Raw genomic sequence first — 7,761 nt, 5'->3', positions numbered from 1 at the left:
TCCCCACACCCACTTATGTAACATCATCCATTCCCTGGCATCCTCCAAGAGTGTGAACTCAAAGAGAAGGGGCACACACTTCCTGCTCCGACAGTCAGCTGACCTGCTCCCCTGATACCTCTACAGCCCCTCCCTAGATGCTGGCAGAGACACCGCGGTAGCAATGACAAGGTCCACATGAGTCTGTTTACTTTTGTGGGTATGGAGAGCACCCGCTGTCTCCCTGCTTTAGCTATGTTAGTGGGTTTGTGTTTACAGACTTCGGTGCATACCTGCTTGCGTGTGTGTGCCTGCGTGATTCTTACACATGAAAGAGGGTTTGTGCTTATGTGAACATGCCCGTGTGTGTTTCTGTACATGAGTGTGAGTGTGCTTACACATGTGTCTCCACACGTGTGTGGACTTCTATGTATTTATGTGGGGTCTCACACCTGAAGCTGTGTCTGTTTTCGCGGTGGTGGTGGTGGGGTGGGTCTGTGTGTGTGAGTCTGTGTGTGTGTGTCTGCATCAGACAGTCTCTTCCACTACAGGGCTTGCAGAAACTCAGCCTTTCTCTCTCCAGCCCGCCTTCCTTCACCCTCCCTTCTGTGAGAGCCACAGATGGGAGGGGAGGGAGGAACAAAGCAATAGGGCGAGAGACAGTTCTGGGGTCTTCAGATCTCTGATTGCCCTGAGTTTCCTCCTTGCCTCCTGCTCTGTCTTCACAGTTGCAGGACTTTTTTCCGTCCGTCGAGGATATGTGTGCGTGTCCCTCTCTCTCCTGCTATCTTTCTCTGTCTTCGTGTCTCTGTTTCACTCCTTAAACTCTGAGCTCCAGGAGCACAGAGACTGCATGCAGTTTGATCAATGCCCGCTGAGCTTGCCTGTCTCCAGCATTCACCTGAGCCTTTGGCAGGCTCAATTTGTATTTACCAAATACGCTAATGACTGTGTCTGTGTCCACTTGTGGCCTGGGTCTGGCTTTCCACCTCTCTCTGTCTCTCCTCTTTAGAAGGAGGGTGGCAGTCTCTTTCTTGCAATGTTAGGCAAACGTCTTGAGAACCCAAAACTCTGATCCCAGCAGCTGAGTCAGACTCCTCCAACCCAGTGTCCCTTCATCTCTTGAAGAGGTGGGACCTGTACTTTCCTGACCTTGGAGAGAGGCCACCATGAACTTTCCTCAACCCAGGTCCTGGGTTCTGCTGTGCTGTGTGAACTGGCACTGAACTTGGGTCCTTATTCCAGGCCCAGGAATCACTGATGGGGAGGCATGAAGTGCTTTACACAGAGGAAATCACCTGATCTTCACTCAGTTAATGGGGTGAATCACAGAGAGGTTAAGATCTTGCCCAAGGTCACACAGCCATCCTGTGGCAGCCTCAGGAGTCAAACCCAGACAGTCTAGCTCCAGAGTCTGTGCTTCCAACCATTTGACTGGGCTGCCTTGCTGAGAGAGAGGCAGAGATACAGAGTGAGATAACAGACAGAGAGAAGCAGAAAGGAAAAGAAACAGAAAGGGTGAGAGGCAGAAGAGGGCAGAACGTTCTAAGGGAAAGACGTCTCTGGGTAAGTAAGCGAGGGAAAACCTTGGTTAAACAAGCTGCTTTCTTTCCTACAGGGCTTCTCAGAGCCCTTAGATTGCTAACACGAGCTGTCCATAACTCATCAAGAGGGGAGGGGACTTGACAGGAGCTCCCAGTCTGTTTGGAGGACGCATCACAATCTCTCGGGCAAGTGTCTGCTGCTCTTTGAGCTTCATGTTTGTGCATCAGGAAAATGTGGGTACCTACCCTGTAGGATATTTATGAGAATGAAAATGAGACCCACTGCGCAGGGGGCCTGGCCCATAGCAAGTGTTCTATGGATGCATGGTGGCCACAGAGAGAGACTCGGAGGCCAAGACTGAGGAAGGCAGAGAGACAGACCCAGAAAGAGAGGCTTGAGACATGACTGAGGGGCACCCAAGACAAGGCTATGGTGAGACCTCAAAGGACACAGCACACAATTACTCATTCACTCAACAAGCAACTATTGGGTACCTACTGTGTGCCAGGCCCTGTTTTAGGCACTGGGGACACAGCAGTGAACAAAACGTGAGTATCTTCGCTCTCACAGAGCTAACATGCTAGTGGGAGGGTCAAATAACAACAAAATGGTGATACATTCAGTAAATTCACATAGTGGCAGTAGCATACAGGCGTCAAGCCCTGGGCTGTCCTTCCTGGTTGTCTTATCACCTGTGCGCATTTTGTTTGATCAACATCCACCTACACCGGGTACATGGTAAGTTTGATAATCACCCCGGGAGTGTGATAAGTTTTACTGTCAGGGAAAGAGGCACAAAGGTGGAAATGGTGATACCTGAGATTGTGCGAGGACAGGCATGGCGAAGAGGCAGGCAGAGAGATAATGAGACATGAGGAGGGAGACACAGAAGCCCAGGGACGGGAGGACAGAAAGACAGACATGAACATTGGAGAAATGAAGGCACTGGTTGTAGCTGTTTAGTTGCTAAGTCATGTCCAACTCTTTGCGACCCCATAGACTCTAGCCCTCCAGACTCCTCTGTCCATGGGATTCCCCAGGTAAGAACACTGGAGTGGGTTCCATTCCCCTCTCGAGGGGATCTTCCCGGCAAAGGGATCAAGCCCGTGTCTCCCGCATTGGCAGGCGGGTTCTTTACCACTGAGCCCCCAGGGAAGCTCTAAATGAAGGCACACTAGGGGACAGCGAAGGACAGACGTGTGTCCTGAGAGAACTGGTGAGGAGCTGAGGGACTCGCGAGCAGCTGAAGGAGGGGCTCTGGGCTGAGGGAACCCACTAGGGGCTCGGAGAGCTAGTGAGGAGCTGGTGGAACTGGTGAGATTCTGAAGGGAAAGTCAGGGGCCGCCTGAGGCAGATTGAGAGGCTCAGGGTAAAGCAAGGTGACACTCAGAATCGGAGACATAGAAACACAGAGACACGGAGAGACCCAGAAGAGAGGGCAACACCGTGCGATGAGACCCAGGGCAGCCGCAGCGACAACCGCCTGTCCAGAGACCACGACGGACAGACAGGTGGGTGCTGGTCTCTCGGGCCACCCCCCGTCGCCACAGCTGAGGGCCTGGCAGGGCCAGTGTTCACAGGGCGCCTGGGCCCAACGCCCAAGGTCATCGCTGTGTGGCTACCAGGCAGTGTGAGGCTCTGCTGGAGAGGTGGGTGCCTTCACTGGGCACTTTGGGCACAGCCATCGCCCAGACGACCCTGTGGGTCAGTGGTGAGATGGGGGCGCCCGGCTCAGGGCTCACTTCACACCCAGCAGGTCCCCTGCAAGATGCAGCTCACCCCAGTCGTTAAGCGCTCAGGCCCTAGAGTCAGAGGTTGCTGTTGTTTAGCCGCTCAGTCCTGTCCACCTCTCTACGACCCCCAGGACTGTAGCACGCCAGGCTTCCCTGTCCTTCACCATCTCCCGGAGTTTGCTCAAACTCATGTCCATTGAGTCTGTGGTGCCATCCAACCATCTCATCCTCTGTCATCCCCTTCTCCTCCTGGCTTCAGTCTTTCCCAGAATCAGGGTCTTTTCTAATGAGTTGGCTCTCCAGGTCAGGAGCCAGAGGACCCAAGTTCAAACCCCAGCCCCACAAGCACTGTCTATATGCTGGCTGGTTCTCGAACCTCTCTGTACCTCTCTTCCCTCACCTGTAAAATGGGGATAATGTCCAACCCCATCCCCAGGGATGTTGTGAGAGTTCAATCAGGTGTTACACCAATACGTGTTATACCCTGGTGGTCCAGTGGCTAAGACTCTGCGCTGCCAATGCAGGGGGCCCAGATTCCATCCCTGGTCAGGGAACGAGATCCCACATATCACAACTAATGATCCCCCATGCTGCAAACTGAAGATTCTGCATGCCACCACTAAGACACAGCACAGCCAAATAAATAAAAATTTGAAATAATTTTAAAAAAAGAAAAAGCAACTTGGATAGATTCTAGCATGTAATACCCATTACACACCTGTTTTCCTGCTAAAGTCAGTTGAAACATTGGGAGGTTTGCTCCAAATCCTCTTTTGCCCATTCGCACGTGAAGGTGCATGATGGTTTCAGAATAGCGCTTTTAGCAGCATAAGGGTAAATCCCTTAAGGAAGCCAAGCACACGGTGTGGCTGAGCCCCTCTGCTGTTCACCTGAAATTATCTCAGCATCGTTGCTCATCGGCTGTGTGCTCCTCGTAGTCGCTCAGTTGTGTCTGACTCTTTGCGACCCATTGGACAGTAGCCCACCAGGCTCCTCTGTCCATGGGGATTCTCCAGGGAAAAATACTGGAATGGGTTGCCGTGCCCTCCTGGTTAGTCGGCTATACCCCAACACAAAATAAAGTTCAAAAGAAAAAAAAGGCAATTTTTAAGATATCTAATATTCTTTGTATACTTTTATAAAGTTTTTTTAGCATAAATAAATGTCAAACCAGAAAAAGAAGAAGTCAGTCACACAGAGTCACACATTACGCATGATTCCATTTACATGAAATACCCAGAACTGGCAAATCTGTGGACACAGAAAGCAGTTCAGTGGTTGGCAGATACTAGGGGAGGGGAGAATGGGATGTGCCTGCCTAATATATACAGGGTTTTCCTTTGGGGTGATGAGAAGGTTCTGGAACTAGACAGTGTTTTACAACATCGTGTGTGTACTTAATGCACTCAATTGTACTTTTAAAAATAGTAAACCTCATGTTATGTTTGCTTTACCATGATAAAAATATTTAATTCATAAGCTCCCCACAAAAATCAATTTTATTAAAAGTCAAAAATAAACCAAATGTGTGATATAGTGCATTCTTGTCAGAAACGTGCTCAAAAACAAGATCTAGGCATCATCTTAGATTGGTGATGAGTCTAAATGATATTTCCAGAGCTGCAATTGAAATGTGCTGTGAAAATATCTGTGGTTTCTGGGGACTTCCCTGATGGTCCAGTGGTTAGGACTGCAGCAGGAATGCAGCAGGATTGAATGGGTTCCATTCCTGGTGGGGGAAATAAGATCCCAAATGCTGCAGGGCATGGCCAAAAAGAGAAGAAAATGTCTGGTTTCCATTAGTGACAAAGCCACTGTTACTGCTGACATGACTGCAATCTGCCTTCATAATCGGGAGAAAGGCTAAATTTCAGAATGAGTTTAGTGAAAAACATGCAACTTTACTTTCCATCCAAGTTCCTGGGGGCCCGGAAATCTAGGGCTGCCTGGACCTCACTGAAAGTCTTGCAGGTCTACAGGCTTCAAATCTAGGCCCTGGAGTCCGTTAGCCTGGGTTTCAACACTGTCTCTGGCACATATTAGCTTTGAGAAGTGACTGTCCTCCCTAGGCCTCCATTTTGTCATCTATAAAATGGGGAGTGTTTTTTTTTTTTTCTCATCGTTTTAAAAATTTATTTATTTTTAATGGAAGGATAATTTCTTTACAGTATTGTGTTGATTTCTGCCATACATCAACACGAATCAGCCATAGGTATACCTATGTCCCTTCCCGCTTGAACCTCCCTCCCACCTCCCACCCACATCTCACCCCTCTAGGTTGTTGCAGAGCCCAGGTTTGGGTTCCCTGAGCCATACAGCAAATTCCCAATGGCTGTCTATTTTGCATGTGGTAATATATATTCTTCCTTGCTACTCTCTCCATTCACCCCACCCTCACCTTCCCCTTCCCATCCCCATGTCCCCAGGTCCATTTCTATGTCTGCACCACCACTGCTGCCCTACAGACAGATTCATCAGCGCCCTCTTTCTAGATTCCGTATATATGCGTCAGTATGTGACGTTGGTCTTTCTGTTCCTGACTTACTTCACTCTGTGTAATAGGCTCTAACTTCATCCATCTCATTAGAACTGACTCACATGCGTTCCATTTTATGAGTGAGTGATATTCCTAAAATGGGGCGTTTTAAAATTGTTTGTATGCACTACATGAAGAATGTGGCTACTCAATGAATCACACAGGTCACACAGTACAGTAGGAACCATGACCTGGGGTCAGGAAAGTCCACGGTGGCACCTCTCCAAGGTCAGGAAAGTGCATGTTTCACCCCTGTGTTGAAATGCACCATAAGACCAACAGGAAACAAAGGTCAGGAAGCTGAAGAGTTGGCGATGTGTAACTCCCCCGCCCCTGTAGAGCACGGATTGAATGTATCTGGTGTTTCCAGTGCCCAGTTGGGCGTTTGGGTCATGGCAGGGGCCCAGAAGAATATTGTGACATGAATAACAATTTTCTGGGGTTTAATTGTGTCACCCCCAAAATTGATACATTGAAGTCCGACTCAATGGACACGAGTTTAAGTAAATGGGAGCTGGTGATAGACAGGGAGACCTGGTGTGCTACAGTCCATGGGGTGGCAAAGAGTCGGACATGACTGAGCGATTAAACTGAACTGAATTGAAGCCTTAACCCCCAGTACCTCAGAATATGACCTTATTTGAAGATGCATTCATTCATTGCAAATGTAATCAAGTTAAAAAGAGGTCCTTAGTGTGGGCCCCAATCTGGTTTGACTGGTGTCTTTATGAAAGGGGGAGTTCAGGACACAGACACATCCCAGGGAGAATGCCATGGGAAGATGGAAGGCAGAGAACAGGATGATGCTTCTGGAAGTCAGGGAACATCAAAGATGGCCAGCAAACCACCAGACACAGGGGGAGAGGCCTAGCATGGATTCTGTCCCATGGCTTTTGGAAGGAATCAACTCTGATGACTCCATGGTCCTTGTTACAGCTGACTTGAGTGAGTGAGTGAAGTCGCTCAGTTGTGTCTGACTCTTTGTGACCCCATGGACTATAGCCTACCAGGCTCCTCTGTCCATGGGATTTTCCAGGCAATAGTACTGGAGTGGATTTTAAAGCAGACTTAGCAAACTAATATAGACTGGGATGACCCCAGATGGAAAGTCACATGATATATCAGTTTCCTATGGCTGATATAAAAAACAATCACAAACTCATTGCCTTCAAATAACACAAACGTATTATCTTACAGCTTATTTATTTATTTAGCTATATCATCTTACAGCTTTTTTATTTATTCTTTTTATCTTATACATCTTCAGTTTCTAGACGTTGCGTCTCTTGGTTCATGGGCCCTTCCTCAGTCTTCAAAGCCAGGAGCGTAGCATCTTCTTTCTTCTCTGACCTCTGCCACTGTCCTTAAATCTTCTCTGTGTCTGATCTTTCTGCCTCTTTCCTTTTTTTTCCAGGAGGACACACCACATGGCTTGCAGGATCTTCGTTTCCCAACCAGGGATAGAACCTGTGCCTCCTGCAGTGGAAGCATGGAGTCCCAACCACTGGGCCACCAGGGAATTCGCTCTGCCTCCCTCTTACAAAAACTCTTACTGTTACATTGGGTCCATCCAGATAATCCAGGTTAATCTCCCCACCTCAAGATCCGTAACTTTGTCCCATCTGCAAAGCCCCCTATGCAATGAAAGTTATTTTAACATATTCTCAGGTTGTAAAGATTAGGACACAGAGATCCTTGGCACAGGGTGGGGAGATACTACAAAGGACTTTGCAGGCTGGGTCCATGGGAAGTGACCCTGAGATGGGCATTCGTGCGTAAGACCCCTGTTGGTTCTCATCACCAACTCAATGGACATGACTGTGAGCAAACTCCAGGAGACAGTGAAGGACAGGGGAGCCTGGCATGCTGCAGTCCATGCGGTCACGAAGTCTGCTAAGTCAGACATGACTTAGCAACTGAACAACAACAACAAATTCCTGAGGAAGGACCTGGGAGCCATGGAATGGC

This window comes from Capra hircus, chromosome 18, assembly GCF_001704415.2.
Source record: "Capra hircus breed San Clemente chromosome 18, ASM170441v1, whole genome shotgun sequence".
Classification (NCBI taxonomy): domain Eukaryota; kingdom Metazoa; phylum Chordata; class Mammalia; order Artiodactyla; family Bovidae; genus Capra; species Capra hircus.
Note: the sequence above shows the minus strand (reverse complement) of the source record.